Genomic DNA, 14,649 nt, shown 5'->3' on the forward strand with positions numbered 1-14,649 from the left:
CGCATCTGGATTTCAGTCCAGGCTTTGTCGAGACAACCTCCGGGGTACTTCCTCCTCTCTAGAGGCTGCCCTCCTAAGGTTTTGGTAACAATAGATGAGCGAGTGTGTACAGAGTGGCGAGCCCTGGGTCTGGTACCCAGGAGGTGCTCCAGGAAAGCTATTTCTTCCCCACGTGCAGAAGCCATCAGTACTAAATGGACTGATAGCTGCTGGAAGCAGAAGAGTCATTGCATTCACTGAAAGATGTTTCTATTCTCTGCTCTGTGTCCCCTGCAAGAGATGTCTGTCCTTGTTTCATGTCATATACTAGTTTTTCATTTCCCATAAACTTGCTTTTCTTCAAAAAGTATGTAAGCAACACGCAAACACACTGTCATTGCAAAACTTCAGACACCACAGATAAAGGAGGCCGAAGCCTCCTTTGCCCTTTTTACCCCAAGGCCTCCCCCCATCTCCAGAGGTAGCCACTGGCATCAGATTGAGATGTGTCCTTCCGGGCCTTTTCTCGAATTTTTATACCATTATCATTTTGCATGTGTAAATGTGCACATCTTTATCTTGTACAGACTGAGGTGTTACCTTTTCAATGCACATGTCAGTATATTCAGACCTAGCTCCCTTTGGCATTGTATGTTGGCATGGTGTGAGACCTTGGGCTGTTTGAAGTTTGTGGCTCTCACTAACAACGCTGCAGTGAACGGACTCACAACTCCTTGTGCATTTATCTATAGTAGATGCTAAGAAGTGAAATTGCTGAGACAGAGTATGCGCATTTTAAATTTTAACAGAAAATGCCAGGTTGCCCTCCCAAATGGCCCGACCATTTTGTATTACCAACATTCTCAGTAGTAGCAAATCCAATTTTTTCCCAATCTGATGGAAAAAAAAAATCACCAAACAGATGTCTTGTTTTAATTTGCATTCCACTGATTACTGTCAAAATGAGTGTATTTTCTTATGTTTGTGGGCCATTCTTTTTTTTTTTTTTCTTTTGATACTTGTGTCTTCCTTTCTTGTGCTTACTCTGTATTGGGGTGTTTGTCTTTTTCTTATAGGTTTGTTATGTGTTTTTTTTATATATGTTCTGTGTATTCTTTGTTATACACATTGCACAGGAAGAGACTGAGATGCTCCACAGTAAGTGTTTCAAAGGGCATTAGGTTTTAGCTGCAGTCTGAGATGATCAGCGCATTTTCCGAGCAGTGATGTATCCCCATCTCTGGTCCCGGGGCATCTGCTCTCAGTTACACTCCCTGATTTTGTCTCTCCTCAGCTGCAAGTGTCCCCCACGAACTTCTGGATCTCCTGTATCCCCAGCAGACCCTCACCTCCCTGCCTCTGGGGTCAGAGGCCACCTTGAACGGTGGGTCCAAGGTAAGTACACACCTGTGCCCCTTGCAAGCCTGCCTCCCTCGAATTAAGCATTGCGAGGCATGCAAGGCAAAACACCGTCCGTGGGACATTAATAAATGTTGTGGGCAAACAAGATTCATGATATAAGCTTGCCAAACACTTGAATTTTCTTACTGTAGGCCTTTTTTTTCCCTCTGAGTCTTTGCTCTGTCACCATGCATGATGACCCTCCAAGAGGGGTTCTATTTCCCAAATGTATCTGGCAAGATGGGACTTTTTTCCTAGAGCGTCTCTTAAGCTCACCTCGGCTTGGAAGAGACTTTAGGGCATTTGGTTTTGGTGCGTGCAATCAAGCTGCCGTTTGACAGCTGTCACATGCTTTTTTTTCCAGACCGTTCCGCGTCTCATGTCCTTATGCTCTGTGTGTATCTAGCACATACAGGGCACTGCGTATAGTAGAAGTCCTGTGATCCCTGCTAAATGTTGGGGACTATCAGAATAAATGTGTGGAATTGGGATAGGGCCTCCCGGGAGAGCGCTGTTTGCAAGTTTTCAGGCCTGGGATTGATGAGCTGTGTGGCTCTAGAGAATCTTTTCAGCTTCCCTGGGTGGCATTCTGCTTACCCTGCAGTGGGCATGATGATATCTGATTCCCAGGAACTTGGAGGAAAGGTGAACGAGATAACAGACGCACTGGCCTAGAGCCACTGCTGGGTGTGTCAGGACAATATCGTGTGCGGTTTGAGTCTTGGCACAGTGGGCAAAGTACGGGAAACCCCAAATTCCCTGATGCCCCAAATCCTTTCCTCTTTCAGAGAGCCAGACAGCAGGCAGTGTGGAAGTACTTCTAGGGCGGGGATACAGCAGCTCCTGTCCTCCCCCCTGGCTCTTCCCTCCGAGGCCTGCCCTCAGGTTCCTGACCCTGTGGTGCTGCCACAGCCTGGCTTGTGCACCGGGCAGCAGCAGGGCCTCCCAGGGGCAGCAGCTGACCACACTTGGCAGTTTTTGCAACAGTTGTAGCGCTGGTCTCGATGCGCCCCTTGGCGATACCTGCCCTGGCCTGCGGGCATCCCCCTGCAGGGGCCCGAGTCCCTGTCCATGGTCCCCGGAGCCTCCTAATTCCAACTGTCTTCATCTTCCCAGCCCTAGTGGTGGCTCTCTCTCCTGCAGTTGGTTGAACCGTGACGCCCGGGGGTTTTCTTACCCTTTCGGCTGCCTAGTTATCAACTAGATTCCCAGTGAACAATTCTTAACGTTAAGTGGTTTCCGTTCCCATAACTGGGTTGACTTCTGTCTCCTGACTAGACCCTGGCTGATAGTGGACAGAAGGAAGAATGGCAGGAAGGAAGGAAGGGAAGAGCTAGAAGGAAGGACAGAAGCCATCTGTCTTCTAAATCCACATCTTGTGCTCACCCCCGGAACCCTCAGCTGCCAGTCAAGTCCAGGGCTGGCTGGCTTGCACCCTGCCTCTGACCAGAAACCAGAACCCTCCGTGCATGGGGCTGCCCCCAAGCAGGATAACCCGTTTCCACAGATTAGCTGGTTAAGCATGATGGGTCTCTTGTTTTCTCGTGGAAATGGCTGCTCAAATGTGTTTTTCTTTAAGGTGATGGAAAGTCATCCGTGATTCATTAAAGTGTTTGGCGATGTTGATTGCTGTTATAATGATTATTACATTGTCGTATTAGGTTATAGCTATTAACATTGTCGCTTTTATGGGAAACTGCTAATGAACCAGTCACAAGAACAGAAGATACTAAGCCCATGAACTTGGTGTTTGGGGCGTGCTTGCTTCATGAGCTCAAAGGGAGACTGGGGGCTTTTCCAATGTTGGGCTCAAGAGTGTGTTCTCTGAAATCAGATAGCTCGATTCCACCTCCCGTTCACTGTGGGCTCACTCAGCTTTCCTGTTCTCTGAGTTCCCAGCTCTGAACGAGGGAGAAGCATAATAATAATAACACCTCCTCAGAGATTATTGGCAGATTAGATAACAGAGCTTTCTCCAGAGCTATCACCAATAGCCTCACTGCTTCTGTAAACAGATCCGGACCCAACAATTTTTTCAGCCCTGAGACCCCTCTTTCTGCCCCAACCCCAACTTTTAGGCTTATTTCTTCCAGCAACTACCCAGTGAAACAAGGAAGTGGATGGATGCCATCTTTGTGTGTCAGCGTGATCAATGACAGTGGCTGGCCCTTTGTTGGGCTTTGTACATGCTCACTGAACGAACGAGTCTATTGGTAGGCCCCAGGCTTTAGGTGTCATGAAGAGTAGAGACTGGACCCACAATCTAACACTCCATGGACTTGACAAGATTCTAGATAACCACAGACAATACACACTGATCTTACTAAAGTGGTTCTCCAATGAGAATCCCTGGGAAGCTCATCAAATAAGATGCAGATCCTCAACCCTGTCCCGAGAGATGCTGAATCGCTAGGTCTGGGATGGGCTCTGATGGTTATATCACAACAAGCTCCTGAGGAAACTGGGGTGCCATGTGGGTGCCCTGAGGACGACACTCGAGGGATATTGCATTGTGGGGTCATTGTGAGGTCTCGGTGCAGCTGTAAATAGACTTGCACCTGGTTGGTGCACATCATCTCCCTTCGTTGATTAGGAGATCCTTGCTGGTAGGATGTCTTCTGGGTTTTAGGTCATGATGTTTGGGCTTAAACTTCAGACCCGCCAAAAACAGCTGTGAAAGTTGAGACCCATTGCTAACTTTTGGGGGTGTCATTTTTCTTCTCACCTGCCCGTACAGATTTGAAGGGAACCTTTTAAGGGTATCACATGAGATATTATATGAGAAAAGTGCTTCGTAAACCATAAAATACCTTTCAAATGTTAATTATTTTTAAATTTATGGGTTCATTTTATTTTATGATGAGTCTCCAAATCCATATTCTTAATCCTAAATAAGAAATTATTTTTCAAAAATAAAGAATCGTTTACAAGGTGAATTGCAATTAAGTCAGCCCAGGGGACCACTTGTAATCCACAAAGGCAGTGCTGAAAGGGGACAGGGACTGACTGGCCTGATCCGTCAGGTGCAGGTTTGGAGTGGGGACAGAGCGGTGTGACCTGCCCCCATGTCCCCAGAACAGGGTAGGCCGAAGTGAGGTCCTGCTTGTGGCACTGCCCAGGCCTCCTTCTCCTGTCTCTACTGAGGCCTCGGGTCTGGTCCCCTCCCTTGTCCCCCACACTCCACTCTCCATCTATACACCTCTCTTGTCCTCTCCTGTACTCCACAGGTGGGGTCAAGGAGCAGGCCACACCTTTCCTGTTGCCACCTGCATGTTTCTCATAATGAGGATAACCCATATTTCCACAACTCTGACCCTGGCTACTGTCTTTGACTTGCAAAGAGCTGGTGAAGGGAAAGTCAACACAGCTCTGAGCCAGACAGACTTAAGGGCACACTGTGCCCAGTAAGCTTCTGTCCTTGATGTGTCTTCTAGCCTCTGCCCCTCACTCTCATCCTTGTCTAGGAGATGGTGTTAAAGATAAGCTCCTGTCTTCATCAAAGTGATCAATAAATGAGAGTAAGGAATGAAAGGAACAGGCATTAATAAAGCACCTGCTGTGTGCCTGGCCCTTCGGCCCCGTGATTCCATATGATCTTCTCCCAGGCCAGTGCTGTTGGGTTGTTACTGTCCTCGTCCCACTTGAGCCAAGTGTCAAGAATGCAAGAATGGTTGACGCTTGCATTCACTAGCACCCGGGACATGGCCAAGAGACAGCCATGCCCTCTCCATTTGCAAGGGAGTACATTCTACCAGAAATGGGAATATGTGCAATCTGCCAAAGGCCGCGTGGCCTGCATGTGGCTTAGCAAGAACCGAAACCCAGCCTGCCTGGTTCAGAAGCCCAACCCTTTCATGCTCATGCAGTGGGTGAGCCAGCTCTCCTGCCGGGGACACATGGGGTGTCGCTTCCATGCCCTGGACCTACGCAGATCTGTGGGGACCTGTGTGCTCAGGAACGGCTCCCGTCTCCCTTGGCTCTTCTCTTCTCCTTCCCCCTCACTGTCTCTCAGATTTTGCAATTGCCTCATTAAAATGCAATTGTGTGATTCATCAACATTATAGGAGAAAGCAGTTAGATAAAATACAGGGAAAAAATGAGTATTTGCAGAGACAAGTAGTATCGAGCTTTCTACCTCATCAAGGGGCTAAATGCATGCATATTAGCCCTATCACCCTGACGTCCAGAAATCCCCGGAGTGTGGAGGGGTTTTTTTCCTCTTCAGTCTCTTATATGATCCATAATCTTTACGTTTCGCCCACCCTTGTGAAAGCTAATGGCATCATTTTCATGCATGGACACGGGCCTGCCAGCTGACAGTGGTTAGCAATTCTTATTACAAATATATCTTCTAATTCCCGAGCTAGAATTGTAAAGCTTTTCTATAGTGACACTGAACCAAAATATCGAAATTGCTCGAGCCTTTAAAGAAAGCAGCAGCAAAAGGTTGCAGAACGCCTTTTAAGTAATGCTGCAGCGAGGCTCTCTGGAATACAGATAGATGCCTGCCTGGGCCTTCCTGTCACCTCAGATCACCCTGGAATTCAGACTCCAAACTTCCAGTGCCTTTGGCAGGAATTGCAGACAGGCAGAGAGAGAGAGAAAGAGAGAGAGAGAGAGAGAGAGAGAGAGGTGGGGCGGGTCTCTTTGAAAAGTAACTTCTACACAGTTTTGATCATTACCACTGTCTGAACATGGAGAAGCCTGTTTGCAGTTTGGAATGGAAATGATAAAACAGGATGTGCATGTCAGATACAACCTGTAGGCTTATCCTTTGAAGGCATTCCCCTCCCTGTTCAGGGGCCACATCCACTTTGGCTTTTTCTTCAAGATGTAATTCCCTGTCCATATTCATAATGAAGGCATCCTTCACTTCCTCCCTCCTGTCCCAGGCTCCCTCTGGGCTCACCACCCTCTTCCTTCTCCCCATCACAGCTAAGCAAGTGTGGACAAGGGAAACATTCTGGCTTTGAAGTCAGTCTCGACTCCCATCTTGGACTTAAGATTTAGGGCAAGACGTTTAACCTCTCAAAGCCTTCCTTACTTCACCAAATGCACTTAGTGATATTTGTTTCGTGGAATTGTTTTGTGGATTGAAGGAGATCAAGTTAGCATCAGCATGAAAGACGGATATCATTTGTATTTGTATGGCTTTCGTCATGGGTGATTTTTGGTGGCTGTCTTCCTCAGAAGATGGGGCTCCTCGAGGAACCAAGGGGGGGGTCCACGGCACTCACGGTGCTGCTAGGCCCCCACTTTCTTCTGATTGTGTGGTGCCGCCGACATCTGTGCGTTGGCTTCTCTCTGCAGGCAGGCTGTCTGTCTCTGTGGGTTGGGAAGGTGGAAGGAGACAAGCCTGAAGCAGAGTCACGCCCTCACGGGTTAGCATTCCGTGGGGACACGCTGGGTGGGATGCAGGGCTCTTCCTCCCCTGAGAGCCATCTGTTAGTCTCCAGGTGGGCTGGCTGGCATGCTTGGGTCCCATTTCCACCCCTGGATCACATGGGGGAGAGTGGATAGTACATGTCAGACTCTTAACTCCTGCTGCCCCAGCAGTATGTAGTGGAGTGAGAAGTATGGATGCCAGTTCCCCCAAGCCCATGGGACCAAGGGCAAGGACAGTCATCCAACAGAAAGGACCCGGGGCACCAGGAAAAGGGAAGGATCCTTGGGAAGTCCAAACCAACAGATGTATATTGCATGACCAAACACTGCTTAATAACTGAATTAATAGACAAACAAATGAAAGGTGGGTTTTTTTTTTTTTTTTACAAAGAGCCCTGGCCTGGGAATAGGGCAAATGGAGTTAAGTCTGCACGCCTCAGTTAATTTGAGTGACTTGGTACGTTTAGAGCTGCTTCTCAGGGCCTGGTGTCCTGGACTATAGAATTTTCTGGTTGGATTAGGAGATCTCCAAGGCCCCTTCCAAATTTACATGTCTATTATCTCATGCTCCTCATTAAGAAAGAATTTTAAGTTAATTGAAACAGGGCTTTTGCAGCAGGCTCTGGAGAAAACCGTATAGATATCTATAGGTTAAGTAGAAGAGAGGGTAATGACACGCTTTCCCTGGCTTAGGGGGAAGAGTAATTTGGAAGATGAAGAATAAGTAAGACTAGCCTCCCTATTTGGGACAGTGCTGTGCTCTCTTCAGGGAAGACCACAGACAGGAAGAGATGTTCTGCCCAATGACTAAGGGAGGGTCAGCCTGTCGGCAGGAAGGATGGGCTGAGCCATAGGAACAGGGAAAGCACGCATTTGCTACCGTTCTTAGGAATAGACACAGTTTGTGGGTGATTACTCAGTATTCCATTGAATGGGGGGAAACAGGTCAGAGAAGTGAAGGAACTTGGCCTTGTCGCCCGCCCAGGACTGGGGTCAGGGAGTCCTTGGACTCCACGGAGGATCTGAGCAGTACATGCCGTGTGGTGGCTTTAGGTCAGGGACAAGGTGACCCTCACATGGAGAGCCGTGCCAGCCAGTCAGTGTTCAAGGCCCGACGAGGGTGAGCTGAGGGCCGGGCGGCCGCCCGCACCGGCCTGCAGGGGTGGGTTGTTGTCTGAGGTGCAGAGGGCTGGAGCCCCGCCTCTCCTTCCCTCACCCCTCCTTCTTCCTGCCGTCCTACCACCTAGCACACCGCGCACGGGACTCACAATGCCACCGGAGAGCCATACCCTCCGGGGGAGGCCGTGGAACAGAGCCGTGGCCCAGAGGGGAACAGGAGGCCCCGGGCCCTGGCCTGCAGGCCTGGAGACCCGGATTGGCCTTCTCCAGCCAGCCTTTCTGACTCTTGTCTTTGCCTCTGGTCGTCTTCAAACCTTTGCCTGCCGCTCTGACGTGCTTCCCTTGGGTTCATTAATCCCTTGTGGTGCCATGTGCTCTGCAGTCCTACTCTGCCTGCCACCGCTTATTCCTCTCCCACTTGCCCCCACCCCGTTGTCTTTTCTTGGCTCGCTCTCTCCCTCCACACGTATGCAGCTCTCTCCCTCCCTCTGCTGCCAGCACTGGCTCCTGCCCCCACCCCACTGGTGTCTTCTCTTGCATGGCTGGGCCTCTCCAGACAGAGCCCAGCCGCTGCCCCCGCACGCCCCCCACCCCCACTCTGGCCTGTCTCACCCTCCATTGCTAAGCATTCCATCAGCTGGCGGCCCAGGCCTGGCCCTGATGGGGAACTGCCCCCTCTGGGCCCGACTACTTGTCCCTAACCCCTCTGATGCCCTCTCGGCCTGGCCATGTGGATGAAGAGCCCCCCTGCCCCTAGACAGGCCTGGCTTTCTGGAGAATGGGGAGGCTAAAGAAGCAAGTAGCTAAGATGTGAGGGCTCAAGGGGCGCCTGGGTGGCTCAGCCAGTTAAGCATCTGACTTTTGATTTTGGCTCAGGTTGTAATCTTGTGGTTGGTGAATTCGAGCCCTGCTTCACGGTCCACGCTGATAGTGTGGAGCCTGCTCGGGATTCTCTGTCTCTCTCTCTGTGCCCTTTCCCTGCTCATGTTCTCCCTTTCTCTCTCAAAATGAATAAATAAACTTAAAAAAAAAAAAGAAAAAGACGTGAGGGCTCAAGCCTGACTCTGCCCTCCACCTGGGCCAGTACAGCTGCCTTGGGCCTGCAGGCCTCCCCTTCTGGAGGACTCCACCTGTTCTATGTCTCACAGTGTATGTGAGGGGCGGTGGCAGCCAGTGATCTGCTCCCAGGGTCCTGAACAGATGCCACTCCCCTGTGTCTCCTGCTACCTCCTGAGACGGTCCACCCACTCTGCACACGGTAAGCATTTTTTGAGCACCTACTATGCTCAAACACCTAGTATTGTGCCGGTTATGTTCTAGCACCTATAAAGTGGGGAACAAGCTAGGCATGACCCCTTCCATCACAGGGCTCGTGCTCCATGGGCGTATCAGATAGGCAAGTAAGAACTGATGATGCCTAGGGCCGAGGGCTCTGATGGGGGCCGCACGAGGCCCTTGAGCACCCTGGGGTGCAGTCACGGTGCCCAGCCAAGTCAGTAGGGTTTCAGGAAGCCTGCCCTGAGCAGATGCTCCCTCAAGCCAAGACTGAAGGATGTATTCACTTTCACTGGTAAAGCGGTTGGTATTTGTGGCAGGGTTTGGCAATTGGCAGTTGTCCAGGTAGAAGGAACAGCCGCTGTGAAGGCTTGGGTGTCGAGAACATTTCTCACCTCACCTTGGTCCCCAGGAGAATGCACCTTATGCTCCAGGATTCAGCCCAGCCTAGAATCTCCTTGCTCTGACTTCCCATAGCCCCTTCCCCATACCTTCCAGAGAACCCGTGTCACCACCCAACAGTGAGCCCAGTGCCCTCAATGGACAGATGTCTTCTCTGACAGCCCGGATCCTGGTACCAGACCTGCGACAGAGTCAATTCTCAGCATTGCTGAGGTCAGACATGTGAATGGATAGATGGGTAGATGAATTTAAAACAAAACAAAACAAAAGAAAAAACCAACCAAAACGAAAGAGCCTGATCTGATATGAGATTGCCAAGCTTCCCCCATCTGCCTGGGCTCCTTCAAGAAACACCATTTCCTTCCAGTGTCCTGGGAATTTTGAAAAGGCTGATCCATCATTATCTCAGGCTGCCAAGAACTCCTTTTTCTCCAAGAAATCAAACTAACCCCCAAATGTTGGGTGTGTTTGTGTGTGTGTTTCCTGCAAGCTGAGGCCTGGCTTTCGAGAAGTAATCAATTCCAATTGATTGGCAAAATCTGACTTGTGTTCCCTCGGCCAATTTTGGATGGTAAAGTTCATTAAAAGCAGGCCTCTGGCAAGCCGACACCCCTCAGTGCTACGGTAATAAGGGCTTATTATGCCAAGCAGCGGGATCTGCCCTAAAGAGTCCTTGGCATGGTTTCGTGGGGACTTGCCCATCTGCAGCAGTGTTTTTTGTAAATGAGTAATTTGACCATGATAAAAATCCAGGAGGAGTTTTTCCAAGCTTGGCCGGGGAAGGACTTGGAGAGAACCCTGTGGTGAAGAGTGGAGCTCCTGGCCCGTAGTGAGGTGCAGACCCCTTCCAGCCCTCCTCCTCCTTCCTGCTCTGACCCCCGGCTCCCCAGACGGAGGGATTTCTCCTGGCACCACTGTCAGGAAAGCGGTTTGGCCCCGGGCTGGCGGAGGCACTGCTTTCGAGCCCTGTGGCCCCTCCAAGAGGTGGGGCACACATCTCTGCCACAGTTGTTTGCTTTTAGAGGCTCCAGGGGCTGGAGCTAGGAAGGGATACATTTCTTCCTGAGTATGCACAGGGCAGCAACTTCTGGAAGTCATCAAGCCTGACAGCAACTGGCATAGGATCCCCTGAGCGAGTGTTTGGATCCAGAAGTAGGAGTTTGCTTTGAGCTAATATTTCTGATGTGCCCGTCCTATGCCAAGCTCTGTGTTGGGCTCATTCATACGCAGAGCCAACTTCACATTTTTTACAGCAGTCACCAGAGCTGGAGATCATGGGCACTCTGGTTTGAAAATAAAGCGTTTTCTTTCGCATTTTAAAGTGTTCACATGGAGGTTCTAAAAGGTTATGCAAACAAGGTGCTGATTTTTTTTTTTTTCTTTTTGAGGTATGGGACTAGTGGGTTGGGAGAAGGCCTTGAATTTTCACTTCACATGCTACTCATATTATTCTAAGTTTAAGAAGTAGCTACTCTAAATGCCTCTTATGGAAAATTTGGAAAATACAGAAATGTAGGACAGAATTATATGCTGCCTGTTAGATATGGTTCATGTTTCCATTTTCATCCAAGTAAACTAAGCCTCAAATGTACCCAAGTTCACACAAATAAATGATGAGGAAGATTTGGTTCAAATTTGATAGTGGTTTTCATCTGACTAGGATTTCTGAGACCCAGAAAGTTGTTTCTTGAAAGTGATTTTTACCTGATTCTTGGTCCTAGGAGAGTGTCTGCTAGAGGAAAGACAGGCTCCATGCCCAGACCAGACTGGGATAGGGTGGGTTCTGCGTCTAATAAGTGATGGCTCACAGTCAATTTTCTTAGTGTTTATTTGCTTATTAAAGGCTCTGAGAAGTCCTGCAAACTTATGAACAAAGAACCCTCACCCCTCCCAACCCCTGTACACCTCCCACAGAATCTACAGGTCAGCAGACCAGTTTTGGAAAATGCGTGCTCCTTCTTGCCTCTGCCCATCCAATCTCCTCCTTCCACTCAAGTCTTTGCAGTCTGTGTGGGCAGATAGGGACCCCACCGAGGCCTCAAGGGAGAAGTGACCCCCTACAGTCACTGCTAGGAGGAACAGTGGGAATCCTAGTGGCTGACCCATTTGTCTTTAACAAAAGAGGAAACTGAGGAAGGGAAAGGGGAGTGGCTCATCCAGTGTAAGGCAGAAGGTCGGTGACAGGATTGGCATTTGAACCCGGGCCCCACGAGCAGGACCCGGCTCCTAGTAGATGCCTGTGCCCAGGCTGGGTTCTGATGGAGGCCGGGCCCGTGTGGCTTGTGTCTCCAGCAGAATGTATTCACAAACTCTCACTTCGGCACCAGAAGTTCACCTCACTGCCTCTCACTGCCTGGCTGGGTCTTGCTTTTTGCCACGTAGCAGAAATCCCTTCGGGCCCTGCAGCATGGGGTGCTGCTTCTGCCCCGCACTCCTGGAAGCCCCCATGTTCTCCACAGCACTGCAGGTTGGGCCACGGCAGAGACTCAGCTTGTTCTGGGGGCTCCTGGGAGGCCTGGCTCTGTGCCCTGTGCTTTGTCAGGGCTCCCTCAGTCTGCCTGAGGTCCTGGGGGCAGGCAGTCGCCCCCAGATCTTCCTCCCTCCAGAGATGACCGGGTGGTGTTTTCACAGGCCGAGAGCTCAGGCCCCAGAACCTACTCCCCATCTTCCGTGAAACCATCAGTGACCACTAACTTTGGATTCTCAACCCTCATAGCTGCCTGCGGGGATTAGAAATCCCCAAACCACACACTCATTGATTTTTTTTTATTTTTGTCTTTCACTGAGCATGAACCCAGAGGCCACGAGCCATCCAGACAGGAATTCAAACGTAGTAAGACATCTAGCTGGGGATGGACATATAAACAGTTCCCAGAAGTTGGGGCACTGATAATGCTAAGTCCCAGGTGCAGGGCAGCTGGGATGCATATTGAAGGATGACACAGGCTTAATACCATGGAGGCAAGAGGTTTGCCTCTTTTTCCACTGGGAACAGCTTGGCTGAAGCGATGGGGCTGCTACACAGCATATGTGGAGCGTAGCAGAACAGCATCCCGGGATCAGGGTGGATTTGTGCAGCCTGCGTAGTGGACAAGGGTAGATGGAGACTCCTCGGAGGTCACGGAATGACACGAATAATGCACATTCAGAAAAGTTCCCCTCCGCATCCCCAGGGAATGAGTGAGAACCAGGTGATGCCTGGACAGTGGAGTGGCCCAGAGGCTGTCATGGGAGGGTGGGTCTGCTCACGTGCGAGGTGAGGCAGGAGGGTCCAGGTCAACTTCCAAGTCTGTCACCGGCTCGACTGCAGAAGCAGACCATAGTCTCAAGTCTGCGTGATTTTATTCTTTCTAGTAAGAATGAATGAATCATCAATTACCTACGAAATATGAATTGATAGCTTGACCTTTGAAGTCTTTTCCCATATATAAGTCACCGTTCGGTCATTGCTTTAGGCCAGGTCTCACACACTAGCACACCAAGGGCAGGATGGTGGGACAGTCCACACTGGGTGTAGGCAAGAAGGGAGGGCCTTGTCGGCAGAGAGTTCAGTAAAAATCAGCCAACTTTCTGTTATCGCCTTGCACTGGCAATTCTGAACAATGTCAGGGATGAGATACACCTCACTGCCTGGTGGACTTCTCCCAGCACTGACTGGCGTCAAGTTTGGGGTTTGAACACTCAGCCACCAAACTTATTGGCTAATTTAAGCTAATGTCGTTTTTTAAATATAATTTATTATCAAGTTAGTTAACATTCAGTGTATACAGTGTGCTCCTGGCTTAGGGAGTAGATTCCCGTGATTCATCATTTACACACAACACCCAGTGCATATCCCAACAAGTGCCCTCCTCAGTGCCCGTCACCCATTTTCTCCACCTCCTGTCCCCCCACCCCCTTCCACCCTCAGTTTGTTTTCTGTATTTAAGAGTCTCTTATGATTTGCTTCCCTCTCTATTTGTAACTATTTTTCCCCCTTCCCTTTCCCCATGGTCTTCTGTTAAGTTTCTCAAATTCCACATATGAGTGAAAACATAGGATATCTGTCTTTCTCTGACTGACTTATTTCACTTAGCATAATACCATCCCGTTCCATCATTGTTGTCGCAAATGGCAAGATTTCATTCTTTTTCATTGCCGAGTAGTATTCCGTTGTGTAAACACACACACACACACACACACACACACACACACACACACACACATATCATATCTTCTTTATCCATTCATCAGTTGATGCAGTTGATGGACATTTGGGCTCTTTCCATAATTTGGCTATTGTTGAAAGTGCTGCTATAAACATTGGGGTACAAGTGCCCCTATGCATCAGCATTCCTGTATTCTTTGGATAAATTCCTAGCAGTGCTATTGCTGGGTTGTAGGGTACTTCTGTTTTTACCTTTTTGAGGAACCTCCACACTGTTCTCCAGAATGGCTGCACCAGTTTGCATTCCCACCAAAATGCAGCAGGGTTCCCCTTTCTCCACATCCTTGCCAACATCTGTTATTTCCTGAGCTGTTCATTTTGAAGCTGATGTCATTCAGAGGGCCTCACACTTTACCAGTGGAAGCCCTGGAAATGGCTCCATTTGGCAGGCTACTGAGTCTGGATTTGAGGGCTTTTGAGCTCCTTCCTCAGTATTTTTGAAGTCTTCACTATCCTCTTATAACACTCCCCCTCTCCAGTCGCTAGACTCCAGAACAAATTGCCTGGCAGTGCGGGGAGAGCTTCAGAGCTTCCTGCCAGCAAATCTTCGGGCATATTACTGACCGGGGCCTCCAGCCAGGAGGAGGCCCAGCCCTGCCCTTCCTCTGGGAAGGCACTCCTAAGGCCCTAAATAAACCTCGTAAGTCATGCAAATGTTCCCCGAAGGAGCCTGAAATGTTGGCCTTTCTCTGTGGGCAGCAACAATGGTTCACAGGGAACATACAAAATATTACTCATGGTGGGTGCTGGGTCAGGGCCCCTTGGTATTAAGGCTCTAAATAAAGCTCTGTAACGAATGGCGTGGGACTAGGAGAGCCACTGTAGGCAATCCTCATAGGACGGATCTTCAGAACCACCTCCTGGGACGGCAGAACCTGGCA

The 14,649-nt window shown here is 49.7% G+C and overlaps 1 long non-coding RNA gene across 2 annotated transcripts in view; it reads left to right on the forward strand.

The window, feature by feature from the left end:
• The window catches only part of LOC113604322 (uncharacterized), a 732,424-nt gene that overhangs the window by 536,860 nt on the left and 180,915 nt on the right, over positions 1-14,649 (forward strand). For both annotated transcript variants that reach the window (XR_008293730.1, XR_003426185.2), the window contains one exon: positions 1,274-1,374. This is a non-coding gene — a long non-coding RNA (uncharacterized LOC113604322). The remainder of the gene's footprint in view (positions 1-1,273; positions 1,375-14,649) is intronic.

Source organism: Acinonyx jubatus, chromosome E2, assembly GCF_027475565.1.
Source record: "Acinonyx jubatus isolate Ajub_Pintada_27869175 chromosome E2, VMU_Ajub_asm_v1.0, whole genome shotgun sequence".
Lineage (NCBI taxonomy): Eukaryota > Metazoa > Chordata > Mammalia > Carnivora > Felidae > Acinonyx > Acinonyx jubatus.